The sequence below is a fragment of the Manis pentadactyla genome, chromosome 1, assembly GCF_030020395.1.
Source record: "Manis pentadactyla isolate mManPen7 chromosome 1, mManPen7.hap1, whole genome shotgun sequence".
NCBI classification, from domain to species: domain Eukaryota; kingdom Metazoa; phylum Chordata; class Mammalia; order Pholidota; family Manidae; genus Manis; species Manis pentadactyla.
The window spans coordinates 110,604,071-110,619,475 of NC_080019.1; the positions used below are offsets into that span (position 1 = coordinate 110,604,071).

General features: G+C 36.2%; 1 protein-coding gene across 2 annotated transcripts in view; it reads right to left on the reverse strand.

Moving 5' to 3' along the window:
• The window catches only part of PEX5L (peroxisomal biogenesis factor 5 like), a 220,410-nt gene that overhangs the window by 159,306 nt on the left and 45,699 nt on the right, over nt 1-15,405 (reverse strand). The gene's annotated exons all lie outside the window — the stretch shown is intronic.

Sequence of the window (15,405 nt, forward strand, 5' to 3'; positions counted from 1 at the left end):
AAGCTTGAAAGTTAAATAGGAAAACAATATATGGCCACAGATACAGAATATATTACTTAAGAAAATTTTGCAAGTAAGTAACAATAAAACATCAACAAAATCTGATGGGACAGAGACCAGAAAAGTGAAGCACACTATGTTTATTTTAGAATAAGAGTTTATGAAAGAGTAACAGGTTTAATTAAAAGACACTAGCTGTGTATGGGTTGAATTAAAAGGATTCTTCACACTCATTAGGAATGGCATACATAAAGGACATTTTGAAAGGGAAAAGGAACACATGATTTAGTTAATTGTACAAATTAGCCTCAATTGCAATATTTGCCCAAATACAGATGTCAAAATAAACATTAAAGCTTAAGATTGAATATATATATTTCAAAAGAGTGATTACTATTATTTATCCAAGACTGCAATCAATGATAAATAATAGGCCTGAATTTGTTAAAGCACATGTTACAAGAATATATAATATAGACAAAAGACACAAAAACCATCCTACTCTCTTCCTCATGGTTGTCAGTATCACTATTCAATTCCTATCTTCATATTTTTCTTTTCTTTAATCCTATCCTCCTTACCACTTCCCTTCCCACAGCCTGCAAAACTGCTCAGTTTCCCTGTCCTAAAAGATGGCTTCCTCACATCTTTCCCCTGAAGACATTCATTTGATCTCTCTTATCTCTGCAATGAACTTGAAAGAGTGGGCCACGCTCTCTAGCAAGTTTCTTCTCTCTTTACTCCTAAGCCAGTCATAATCAGGTTGCAGTTTACTGTAATTGCATTCTTGACAGTCACCAATGGACTCCTAATTATCGAATTCTTTAGCAGTCCATGTTTAGCGCTAGTTATATGAATTAGCCCCAAATGCAATTTGTGATTGACTACAGATGTCAAAACAAATGCAAATATTACTTCTTTCTGTGGTCAAGTTTGTAACAAGTATTTTCAGAAATGTCTTTGCTGTTATTTACACTATTACAGTTGTTAAGTGGTATTGCCACCTACTGAATAGAATATTAATAAGAGGGAGGAGAACTGGGAAAGGAGATGATGTTCTGAGAAGGCACTTGCTGAGATGGTGGTATCTTTGGAAAGCTCATCCAACTGAAAAGATCCAGTCTGCCATTTGGATATAATCTCAGGAGAGAGATAAGGGAAGGACATAGTGACTGTTGGGGATAATTAAAATTGCAGAGTGGATGAGCTAATTAAAAAGAAAATGTAGGGACAGAAGAGATGAGGACTAAAGCCAGAGTCCTAGAGAACTGTTACACTGAGAATGGGCCAAAGAAAAAACCCAGGGCAGGAGGATGAGTAATAGTGGTCATAGTATAAAAGAGAACCAGGAGAACACAAAGGATGAAGTTCTAGATAGTGTCACGTGCTGATGAAAGTTTGAGTAAGGATGTGAACCACAAACTTCCATTGTATTTTGTATTTTTGAAGTCATCAGGGACTTTGGGAACAGAAGAATTTGTGAAGATGGAACCAAGATTAAATTAATGACTACACTGGCGATAAGGGAGTGAAGGTAATGAGAGAGGACTTATTTTCCTTTAAGAAAGCTTGAATGAAAAGGGAAAGAGGTAAATTTTTCTTAAGATGGTAGATCTCAAATTCAGTGTTCTTACCACAGTTTAAAAAAAAGGGGGGAAGAGGAGACAAAAATGCTAGAGGAAAGACAAAAAATACAGGGAAAGAACATTGGGAAAGTTATAGCTTTCTCCCCTTTCCTTGTTCAAAGGTATTGAGCATGTTTATAGTTCAAGAAGGAACTAGAGAAGAAAGTGGAAATGTAAATACCAGACAGTGAGGGGGTATGATTCGCGAAGCAAGAAAGTAAAAAAGAACAAAGTCCCCCTTGGGAAAAAAAGAAATGCATGTTTCTCTTTAAAAACTTAAATTATGTAATATATGTTTATAGAATAAAAATCTGTAAGGATATATACCAAATATTATAAAGTCCTTTCCTCTGGGAGATGGAATTATGCATGATTTATGTGCTCTCTTTATACTTGGGAGTGCTTTTTGAAATATGAATGAATTTCTTTTATAATAATAATAAAAATGAGTAAACAAAATGTAGTAGCTTGAGAGATTCATAAAATTTCCATAGGAAAGATTTCATTTAAAGTCTACCCTTCCTTTATTCTGTTTCTGGAGGAATAAGAGCTTGTTGTTTTTAAAGATAAAGAAATTCACGCTCCAGTTATTGCCTATGTCCCTTGTGGCAAGTGTAGCAGGATGATGGAGTTAATGTTTTGTTTACTGCATTTAATATGCCTCTTTCCCCTTGACTCTCCCTTACAATATTGAGCTTCTTGGTTCTTTGATACCATTTTGGTCCCCTGTCTCTTCCGTTTTTAAAGATCTACCGTGTCCACACAGCCACAAACACCATCGCTGTGGCAGCCCAAGAAACAACAAAAGGAGAAAACAGGAAATGAGAGAGAAGGAGAGGTTTCTCCCCTAAGGCCTGGAATAAGAGCGGGAAAGTGTTGCACTGTTTAGGACAGAAGCCTGGACAGACCTTTAAACAAAGTAATCACCTTACCAATTAAAAAGACAATTTCAGATCTTTTATTTTTCTTATATATGGGCGAAATCAACTTCCTGAAGGGAAAATGTCATCATTACAGAGAATTATTTGCAGAATCGGCTTAAGTCTGGAACTTTTTAGGAACAATTTTTCTTTTTTTTAAAAGACATTCACAGTTGTGTTTTTTTTCCTCCCAACTGTGGTCATGTTATGATAAAACAAAATAGCCACAGGGTGCAATTTTTTAGTTTTGGGTGAGGCATGGGCAAACATAACATATGGCAATCAAATTCAGCTCTAAAATTATGTTGCTGGGTGAAAAAAGAAATACAAGGACAACAAGTATGTTGATGCATTTTAAACCTTGCTTTCAGTCATATGCATATATCCAGATATTTAGTGATTTTTAAAAATTTTAAGGCTAAATCTAAGTGGGAAAATAGATATTCCAGTTATTTACTGGTTGGGTAATAAAATAGAAATGATGCACTACACAATTTCCACTATAGCCTCACAGTCCCTCCTTAATGCTGGCTTTCCCATCTTTATAGTGGATATTAGTCTGTAAGAGAATAACCTGAAAAGCGTATAGAGCTTCTTAAAAAGTATTTTCTATTCTCCAAAGATGAGAATTCTGCAGCATAAATATCCACTACTCAATCTTATGTTGTACAATGACATTTTCTTAAGTATACATATCCCATGGTTGGTATGTACCTTCTATATATCTTTTCCAATATTTTATCATGAGAAGTTTCAGCCATCTATTGAAGTTAGAATTTTAGAGTGAGCATTTGTTTACTTACTACCTACCTTTTACCACTAGCATTTTATTATACTTGCTTTTTTGCATATGTATCCATCTACCTGCTGTGATATATTTTGAGACTATAGTACATGCTATCATATTTCTACAGTTTTTTCTCCAAGGTTTATTTTATTTAATTTTCTCTTAAAGCTCTGAAGAGCAGAATCATTGGTTCAGTAAACTTCTAAAATAATAGCACTAAAAGATCAGGATTTGTTCCCCAACAGCAAATTGCCGCTTTCATTTGAAAAGCAAATCAGTGAGCTACATTTCTAGCATTAAGTGCTAGAAAGAGATCCTATCAATGGGATTAAGGAAGAGGATTTCTGATCAAAGGGCTGAGATTTTTTATAGTTCTCATTCAAAAGCAAGTGATTAAAAAAACTCAACTTTTTGAGGCAAAGCCATGGTGTGATAGGCAGTTCTAGTTAATACTAATCATTGCTTTTTTCAATTGCACATCCTTTGATTGTGGATGTTTTTGCAACAAACTTCATGTATTCTTGGCTATATAATAAGTATTCACTTCTGGAACATGCAGCAAAAGTAGCAAGCTTCGCCATTTGACCCAGGAATTCCACTCCTAGGAATTTACCCTAAGAATGCAGCACTCAAGTTTGAAAAAGACAGATGCACCCCTATGTTTATAGCAGCACTATTTACAATAGCCAAGAACTGGAAGCAACCTAAGTGTCCATCAGTAGATGAATGGATAAAGAAGATGTAGTACATATACACAATGGAATATTATTCAGCCATAAGAAGAAAACAAATCCTACCATTTGCAACAACATGGATGGAGCTAGAGGGTATTATGCTCAGTGAAATAAGCCAAGCAGAGAAAGAGAAATACCAAATGATTTCACTCATCTGTGGAGTATAAGAACAAAGGAAAAACTGAAGGAACAAAACAGCAGCAGAATCACAGAACCCAAGAATGGACTAATAGTTACCAAAGGGAAAGGGACTGGAGAGGATGTGTGGGTAGGGAGGGATAAGGGGGGGTAGAAGAAAGGGGGTATTATGATTAGCATGCATAATGGGGGGGTGGGAGAAAGGGGAGGGCTGGACAACACAGAGAAGACAAGTAGTGATTATACAACATTTTGCTATGCTGATGGACAGTGACTGTAAGGGGGTTTGTGGGGGGCGGATCTAGTATAGGGGAGAGCCTAGGAAACATAATGTTCTTCATGTAATTGTAGATTAAAGATAACAAAAAAAAAAAAGAAAGAAAAGGGGGATTACTCCCTGATAGGATAGGATAAAACTAACTGCAAATCACCGATTAAATATCCTTAATTTTGATCATTTAAAGGGTGTCAGATGGTCAGCTATGGAAGTACATTTTTCTGATAATATTCCTTTCTTTTTAAAAAGAAAAAAGCAGTTCCTGTGTGGTGATCTCCAATAAGTTCTTCACAATGGTATAAAGGGCATATCAAAGTGTGGGCAAAGGGTTTGTTTGTGTTTATAGAGAGGATCAAAGCCTAATTTGGCTACCCAGAAAACGAATTAAGATACGATATGAAGAAGAACTTCCAACATCAACATTCTCTGGAAGAGTCATTCCAGAAGATGATCATCAAAAAACTTCAACAAAGATCCTGGTGCTGTTGCAGTTGTAGCTGCATTCATCCCACTGGTTCCTGGACTTGCCATTGGAATGAAGAAGGAGATATCTAAGCTGGCCTGTGCATACAGTAAAACAACAAATTTGACTGGATCTATACTGTCGGAACTCAACCAAGAATTAGGAGAAGTGCAAGTTGCAGCGCTTCAAAATCTTGCGACTATAGACTATCTACTGTTAAAAGAGCATATGGGATGTGAACAGTTCCCAGGAATGTGTTGTTTTAATGTGTCTGATTTTTCTCAAAATATTCAAATTCAGTTAGACAATATCCATCATATCATTGATAAGTTTTCACAAATGCCTAGGGTGCCTAACTGGTTTTCTTAGTTTCACTGGAGATGGCTGGTAATTGTAGGTCTGCTTTGGTTATGTAGCTGTATTCCTATATGTTAATGTGTGCACGCAATTTAATTAGTAATTTAAAACCTATACACGCTTATGTTACAAGAAGATATGTCAAAAAAATAATCAATCTTCCCATGTTTTCTTCCGTCTGCTACTTCTATAGCTTCTCTTCTTCCTTCATAATTACAACCCCTAAGTAGAATTCGTGCCTCATATCGAAATTACCGAGTATCATAATTCTTCCAAGTGGTAAAGATACCTCAAGACAAATGTTGGGCATAGAAGCCACAAGGCATAAATCTGCAAAAAAGTAAAAAGCTAACCTTTTCAAACAATATTGCTTCTCTCTCACTTACCAACTTTACATTTCCCTGTATGGCCCCGGAAGATGACTGGTTAGCCAGAGACGGGTAAGATTCCTCAAGGGAGGAACAACCTAAGACAGGCACAGTCGCAGGGGGGCCATCAGGTGAGAAATCGGGGATCAACAGAGGTGAGGCTTAGAACCTCACCCCCCCTGTTTTGAGAGAAATCTTCTGCATCCATGGATGTTTTGTTGCCCTTGCCTAGCTTGGATTAATACTTAGTCTATAGGCACACACCTGATCATCTACATTTGCCCTCTTACAGCACTAAATTATGTTTTCTACCTTTATCTTGCATCTACCTACCACTTCAGCATTTTATTAAAAAAAATAATAATAATAATAAGGGAGAAATGTGGGATTCACATATAAATCAAGTATAAAAATCAAACGAATAATCATAATTGACCTGATTGTTTATAGTTCATGATGCATGATCAAAACCAAAAGTTTCTGTGATGACTGCCCTTGCACTGTTCACCATCTAAGAACTTACTCACTATGTAAGAACTTGTTCACCATGTAAAAACTTGTTTGTTATGCTTCAGAAGATTGGAGACTGTTGAGAATTAGGCTTGGGGTTGATTAATGATTGTGCATTGAGTCCCCTATACAGAATTTTATTGTTGTTAACAACCATATGATCAATAAATATGAGAGATGCCCTCTCAAAGGGAAAAAAAAAAAAAAGTAGCAAGCTTCGGGCCAGGGCAAGGATGGCTAATGGCTTCTCCAAGGGGTCACATATGCTCTAAGGAATACTACTTGAGTGGTTTATTGAGCTATAGTAAGGAGAAAACAAAAATTAAACTTAACAGTTCAGTTATGTTATATTCAGCAACATTCCACATAACTTTGAGGACAATATGTAAACCCTTTTTACCCTTCCCTCACCCCAAACCAAACAAAAACTCATTGAAAGAAAAAAATAAAAAATGATGTCCTTCTTAACTGGAAAATTGTGAGTCCAATACTTTGATCAGGATGATTTCTTTCTCTACAAAAAATCATTTTCTCATTTCCTTTTAGACTCGACTTTTGAAGCTATAAATGTAGTGTGATGTCATGAAATGACTGATATACAAAAATGGTTTTCTGCCTGCTGAAGACAATAGTGATTGAATACATTTTAATTTATTAGATCTCTTGTTATTGCATGATACTGTGCCATTTCCAAGGTAAGGTGAAAGTAACAAGCACTTCCATTTGGCAATATCACGTGTTATCACTCAAACAGCAGGACTGGAGTGGCTGGTGTAAAACAGATAAGAAGCTTGAGAGAAGTGACATTATTTTAGATCCCCAAATGGCAAATGAACACTACTACCACATAAAAAGGTAGCCCCCCTAAAAAAAAAGCTAATGAAAAGGTGAACTATGTATTCTATATCTTTGCAGCTTAAGAAAGATAAGAAGTGATCTATTCAAAACTAAAACTATTATTTGATGTTCTGCTTCTGATCCTTGTTGACATCATTTCTTATTTTTACATGCGTTGGCCCTCCTAGATGAGAGATGGAACTGTTGCTCCATCTCGAACACAGGTGTGCTGATCACCGGCCTCTCCTGTGGCTCTTCCCTCTCACTGGCAGTTGGGACACCTGGCATCGCACACCTGCCACTGACTTCCTTTGTAACACCTGATCTGGGCATGGTGATTTAATGCCCTGGTGAAAGAAAATGGCGATCCTTTTACTTTAACAAAAGAGAAAGAAAAACAAAAACCCTAGCTGCTTCTGTAACCATTCTGTTTCCCAACAACATTATGCCTCTATTTTCTTACCTTCTCTAAACTTGCACATTGTTGACACTTTGACAGATGTTTAAGAAAAACTGGTCTAGGAAATTTTGTTTCTGACAAGACTCAGTCCAAAGTTTGTATTTCAGCCATAAAATCCATACAAAAAATTTAAGTTGTTTACTATTTAGCTACATCTATGTGACAGATTGACTTATTATAGCCAGCTTTTCTAATTATGATTCAAATGAATTTTGAGGATTTTTTTTTTTCATATGGGTTTACACACAGCCTTGACAGCTTAGAATAAATCTTTTCTGTTTCTGAAAGTGACAGCATTTCCTGGAGGCATAGCCATTACTCTAGCCTCTGGGCTCTCCCTCATGGCCTTGATAACCTCAGGAATCCTAACTCAACACCACCGTTCTCAAGATTTCTCCATCAGTCTCCCTCTGGTTTCTTTTGTTCATCTCTTCCAATGGATTATAAGTACACTGATGACTCCATTACAGGTAAGACAGGACAATCTCTAGAGAGTGAGCAGGTCTGGGACTTCTACTCATCTTCATGGATAAGGGCTTCTGCACAACTACTTGCTAAGGGAGCTCTTCTAAGCCACGGGGACAAGAAAGATCTGGGGCCACAGACAGGCTGTTTATCCACTGGACATGTGGCAATCAATGAAAAGATTAAACAGCAGAGCCCAGAGGTCACATAACCAATTGCACACACTACTTTATGACAAACATTAACTAACGCCTTGCTTGATATAGAAAGTATTACTGCTAATAAGGAAGAAAACAGAGTAGCTTATAATGAAAGGTGAAATTTAAATTATTTCATTTATATAAAATATTGTCACCAAGCCACCTGAGCTCAAATATTCTGTGCATCTTTGGCTCAATTAAGAAGGGGTTTAATGCCTAGAAATTTTGTAACTGATTAATGAAGGCAAAATTGATTTGAGAAGATGCAAGGAAGAGTGTGTGACAATGTCAGACATTCAAGTACTTGATTTTGTTGATCTAACATATGTTTAGAACAGTGGTTGTGTCATGTTGACATGCAATTATCCTTTTAGCACTGGGAATGCTAGATTCAGTCAATATAGTTATGTGTTACTATCAAAAAAGAGTAATAGGTAGTGGATTACTTCAGACATTTCCAGCAAACATGATATAAGCATAGATGCATTTGAATACACATGGCATTTTGGCACTTTGGTGATTTTTATATAGGAAATTCCATATGACTTAATCAGCTGATAAGAAAGATATGGGCTTTAACAAATAGTTAAGTATGAAATCTCCCTTACTTGGTGATTAGATAAGGGACAGAAGGAGCTTTTTGAATACAGTAATTTTATTTTTCCTTGGCGTTCATATGATCATGTTAATTTTATTCTTATACTTTAAACTTTTTACATATGTTGTACTTTACAATAAAAGTGTATTACTAAAGTTCTTATTTTTAATACATTCTATAGATTCAAATATCTTTTTTTTCTTCATAAAACAGACTGACTTGAGTGTCAGATGTAAGATGATAAACAGATTTTGCCTCATTTTGGTCCATTTCACCACTATAATGTGAGTTTCTTGAGATCAGGGGCTGTGTTATTCACTCATTCTCTACTACCAATGTGCTGAATTCTGGTGCTCTAGAGTGCACAGGCACATGTGGTTGCTGTTCTCAGGAAGGAAGCTTGATGCCTACTGGGGAAAGGAAGTAATTAAACAAGCAATTATGAAAGTGTGAGGAGCCTGTGACAGAGGAGCTGGGAGACATGAAGGAGGCTGTGAGCCTTAGCCTTGTGTCAAGTTTGGAGAATGCCTTGGGGAAACATTGGGATCGAAACGATGAGAAGAAACCATTCAGGTGGAGTTGAGGGGCTTGTCTGCATATGGGCTTGGGAGTAGCCATGCAGAGAAGTGATACAGAAGGAAGACTGAAGGTAAAAGACTGGCAGGGCCTTCTAACATATAGAGTAAGAGTTGGGGCTTGGGAAAGTGGTATCAGATGAAGCTGGAGAGGAAGTTGGAGTTTTAAAATCACATCTTTATGCTAACTGCACGGTGGAGCCATTGTAGGGTTTTAAGCAGGAGAACGAAATGACCACATGCATGTTTTAGGGAGCCCACTTTGGTTAAAGCATGGGAAATCGATTAGAGGAAAGAAGCCTGGAGGTGAGGAGAGCGACCGGGGGCTACTGAGGTGGTTGAGGTGTCATAGCCATGGAGCCTGTTCAAACGTAAGTTGTGACAGCTAATCACACACAAATTTTATTATGACATGTTTAATTCATCACTTTGTGTGTCATGAGATAACTTTTTCAATACTGGCTAGTATATAAGTGATAAAAGCATCATATTTTCTGTTGTCAGGAATTAAATTATCAGCAAATGGGCCTACAACAGATACATTCTAGGCACTCACTGAACTTAGTAATATGTAAAATTATTTTGGGAAAAATTCAATGAAACAAAAAACTTTTGAGAGATAAAGACAGATACCTAGAGAGAATAAACTTTGACAAACATAGAAAAACACTTTGTACTTAGTGAAGGGTATGAAAGTCTTGCACTCTGTAAAGTCTTAAAGCAGTACCTAAACTTTTCTTGTTTCATGCTGTTTGACAAAAACAGAGGGAGTGTTTAAAAAATACAATGTGAAATTGTTCAGGGCTGCAGAGAATCTAAAAGGATTTACTGTGATTTTTGGACATTTTTATGCAAACTAAGAACTGAACTGCCAAGGGAATATAAAATATTGAAAAGAAATCTATTTACTCAAGTGTATTTGGGATATCATCAAACCTAATGTCTTTTTAAAAGAACTGAGATGGCACATTTAGAGGCTAGGTAAAAAAAATTGCTTCCATTGCATTTCACTTTTTAACTTGTTGAGTATAAAACTTTATAATGGGGGAAGCTGGAGTAAAGTACAGTATAGCAACGTAGATCCAACAACATTTATCTTCTTGCTCAAAGCTTGTTAGGGATTCTTGCTACTTAATGGGACACTCTTTTGTTAATATTTAAAAATAATTACATGTTACTTGCAAAATATTGAAGGACATTCAGCTACATGTAAACAAAACTCAGAGCCATAAAAAGGACTTCTTTCTGTAAGACCATAGCATCAATAAGACCATATGTCAGTATAGATCACTGACTTTCTTCCTCCCTCTGCAATTCTAAATCTTTGCATTTTCTCTTTTTTTCCTCTTTAGGAATCAAACCCTAAATAGATGCTTCCATTAAGGAGGTTGTTACAAAATTTTAAAGAGACAAAGAGAAAGGCTTCTTGAACAATATAGAACAGAGATATTTCAGTGACGTAGAGCATGAAGCTCATATCAACTTTGGAGCACTGTAAGGTTCCTTTGATGACTTCTCTTGCAGTCTCTGATTATAACTCCTAAATGAATAATACATTGATGATATAGTAGTAAGAGGCAGAAGAATCACTGATGCTCAGTGGCTTTAAACACATCTTTGGAAGCAGATACAGGCTACAGAGTCTTTTAAAAACTCCTGCACCTTATAAAATTGTCCTGGGTAGGTAAGTGTGGGGTTTTTAAAGAGAGACGAAGCAAGGCCTTACTAAGAACAGCTAAATTGCCATAGATAGGATGGTACCCCAGATGGAAAAAGCTTTCTAAAATTCTAAAAGTGGCAGCTTCTCCTTATGAGAAACACTAAAAATTTTTTTAAAAGGTACTGGAAGTGTGCCTATCACATTGTTGGTGTTTAGTAAAAATTTATAGCAAAAAGGAAAAGATTACTCCCATTAGGCCTAACCCTTCTTATCTCTCTTGTTGTTGCCATTTCCCCCTAAGATGTTTATACACAGATTTCCACGTATAGGTACATATGTATAAATACATATTTATATACACATATACATATATTTTTATGACATAAATGTGATCATAGTATATTAAACTACCCTCTTTACTCAGCAATATATTGTGATTATGTTTTCATGTTAAAGCACATCCATATCTACCTTGCACAGCCAAATCCACCTTACATTAACAGTTTTTGTTAAGGAAGTTTAGGAAACTTTGGAAACCATCAGAATGAAGAACGCACTTCACACTTAGGAGACAATGACAGCATTTAAGTGTCACCCACAGAACTCTGGTGGTTTCCAAGATCCTTTCATGTGATCTGTGAGTTAAAACTATTTTTGTAAAGTACTAAGATGTTATTTACCTTTCTTGCTGTGTTGACATTTGCACTGATGGTACAAGAACAACAGTGTTACCTAAGAGCAAAACTGTCAGCACCTTAGCATGACTGAAGGTGGTGGCATCCAACTGTACTAGTTGGGAACTGAATCAACCACTTTAAAATAAATGTAATACCATTTTTACTTGAAAAAATGGCTGACAGACAAACTATCATTACTCAAACTTGAGAATTTGGCATATTTCCCCAAAAAATAAATGAAGAGAGTCTTCCATTTCAAAGAAAACAACCAACAATAATTGTTGCCCAAATTCAAACTGTCAATGAAAGTTTATAGTTCTGGAAAACTTGCATCTGCCACTGTGAGCTTGATGACCTTCTAATAGTTAAAGACTTTTCTGATGTGGTCAGTGGTATTAATGAAGTATTTTTTGATACTGAATAATGATAAATGGTAGCATTTGGAAGATATGTATAACTCAGTGAACCAATATTTTCCAAATGACCAACACATGGCATATTATCAAAACTATGCGTGAACTACAGATCCACTCCATGTGTAAGGAGAACAATTAGATTTTAATGTAAAAAGTACACTTAGTTCATCAGTATCACTTGAGGTTCCACATCACTATTATACTTTAAGAAATAACATGTCAAGTTTTGGTATAGTATTAAAGAGTATCCATAATTATTTGAAAAAGCTGTTAAAATACTCCTTCCTTTCCTAACTGTATATTTGCGTGAAGACACACTTTTCTTCTTTTTCAACCACAAGTAAAAATTGTAACAGATTAAAAGCAGAAACATATGACAATTCAATTTTCTTCTACTAAAATCTTCTATTAAAGGGATTTGCAAAAAAATGTAAGACAATGCCATGTTTCTCACTAAAATGTCTATAATTTTTGAAAATAGTTTTAAAAAAATGTTATTAGTGTTAGCATGTAATAAACATTTTATTACTATTTTTCAATAAATTAATAGGTATGTGGTTTAAGTTTTTCTTACTTCTCTTTTCTAATACAGTAAATGCCAATAGATATTATCCACATAAACAAAAGCTCTTTGGGGTCTTAAATTTTTTAAGAGTACAGGAGGGCACTGAGACAAAAGTTTGAAAACCATGACTGTAGTAAAAAGAACATAAACTTGTTCTGAAGTGGTAAAACAATTTGCTCTTGGAAAATGAGTTTTTATTTTCCCTTTCTCTAATAATGACAAAGTCTATTTATTTATTTCAGATTCTGGTGGAAAATTCCATAACAGACCATGTCAAAAATTACCCAATTAGTCATTATGATAAATTGCATTGTGTGTACTTAGCATATATCTGAATTATATTCAATGATCATAGCTTTTGAGTTTACAAGTACTTACACATAGATTGTATCTTTTACTGTTCATAGGCAATCTGTGTAGGTAGGTATTATTCTCCTTATTTATAGCTGAGAAAATGGAGTCTAAGAGAGAAAAAGTGCTTTGACCATTCAGAAAGTGCTAGAACACAGAATCAAATTTCGGTCTGCTGACCTTATGTTCCTGTGCTTTTGCTACATTTTTGGATGGGAAAAAAATAGTCCTTTGCTTATCATCAGCATAGACTATGCACTTCAGCTCTTCTACAACAGAAACAAGGGCTGGATATTGACATACCTTTAGGATTTAGTCAAGAAGCTTGACTTCTCCCAGCCCATTTCCTCTGCTTATACTTAAGGATTATGGCAAATAATATATGCCAAGATATGTGGAATAGTGTTTGGTATATATTAAGTCCTGTTGTTGTTATTTTTTTTAGTTAGCATAACACTGTAACCCTGCACAAGGCCAGAGTAGCCTGGGTTTCACCCAGTTCTTAGGCCAAGTATGAAAAGGCTCAGTCGGTAAGACAGAAATAGATGAATGTCATATGAAGAAGCTTCAGAACAATTGCAGGCCTGAACAACAGAGATTCAGTCTTTTCTAGGCCAGAAGCCAGAGGTCATTCCTCTATATGCTGTTGACCTACACCTCAACTCAGCATTCAAATGAAGAGGTGACCAGATAGGTTAATACATTACTCTTCTCACCAGACCTGGTCCAAACCAGCTTAGAGCAGCTGCTGGACATCGCCACTGTTAATGACTTCTTCCCTGACCCCACCCCAAGATCCCATAGTCACCTAAAAAACCTTGAGAATCTAGGTAAGGCCATCCAACCTTAGCTTTAAGCCCTACTTTCTCTGTTTTTATAGTTTTGGGCTTGTTGGCTTGTCTCCCAGAGCGTGTTTCCACCCGGTACCTTCAGAATGATGCACCATTTGGATGACCCACCTGGATCTTGATTACTGCCTCTCTGGGGACCCTTTCTGCCCCACCCCAGTCCCACTTTGGTTGCATACAAGTCAGCCTGCTTCTGGGCTGTATTTCCAGAGGCAGGAAGATTCAGCACTAGGGCTAAAAAGAGGTCCCACGGTGTGAAAGCATGAGTCAGGCTTCCTGATGGCTCCTGCAGAGCCTTCAACTACATGATGTTCAGGGGCAATTCTGGTAAGATTTGGAAGCAGAAGATGAACCAAGTTCTGGCAGTTTAGGAAAGTTAAGAGTTTCTGGAGCAAGTAGTTTGTTAGCAGAGGAATATTAATGGTATTAATTTAGCTGTCTTTGCACATTGATCCCAGCATAGTATAGGCACATATTGATACCTAATAAGATAATGATAATAACAGCTAGCACTCATAGAAATGATTTCATATTTTTTCTGTATAGATATATACCTTATGCAAAATGAGAATGAGTCATTAAAAATTTCAATTTGTTATATGTATCTTGAGGAAGATGGTGTGCTCTGCACTAGAATGAAGACTTTATATGTGCTATAACATTTAATTATCATACCATGAGCTTACATTTTTCTTAGTTTTCATATGAGGTAATGGAAAGTCCTAAAAGTTTAGGATTTTTTTATAGGGGTCATGTCTAAAGTTAACAACCTATGAGTAGCAGAGTAGAATAAGAACCTAAGATTTTCTAACCAATCCAAAAAATTGGATTCTTTTCAGCTCAGCCCCCTGCACCAAGCATATTCTAATGTGACTGAAGTTGGGATGATGTAATATAAAAATGCATATTTGATTAAGCAGAAAAAGAAAAAAATCAAGAAGAGTCAACAGCTCCTTGGTGTTTTTCTAGACAAACATCCAGCTCAAAAACATACAGTGGAGAGATAAGAGGTCAGTGTCTGAGGTTAGAACACCTGGTTTAAAGCCAACTCTCCATGTACTAGCCGCATGGCTTTGGGAAAGTTATTTAACTGCTCTAATTCCTACATTTTCTCACTTGAGAATAATAACAGAACCTATCTCCTTGACTTGTTGAGAGGACAAAATTTAATTCATGTATATAAACTTCTTAGAACAGTGCTTGACAAGTTAATACACTCAATAAAAATGAGCTATTATTAGCTGGTATCTTTCCCTCCCTGCCTTCTCCCTCGTTTTGCCCTTCCTTCCTTCCTACCTTCCCCTCTCCTAACAGGTTGAGTTGACAGTGTGTAACCACTAAATAATCTTTCTCTCCAGATGGGAAGACTCACCAAAGAGGGGTCAGAAGCTCAGTCTTAAAGTTAAAAAATTTTTTTTGACTTATATTTAAAAATAGAACCTGGTGAGAAGCAATTCTTGCTGTGTCAACTTTGAGAATGCTGTGCTGAGAAAACCCAGCCGAGCTTTATTTTAAGAAAGCCCTGAATGGCTTAGCTGCAGTTCATGGATACATCAAAACATCCTCTTGACAGT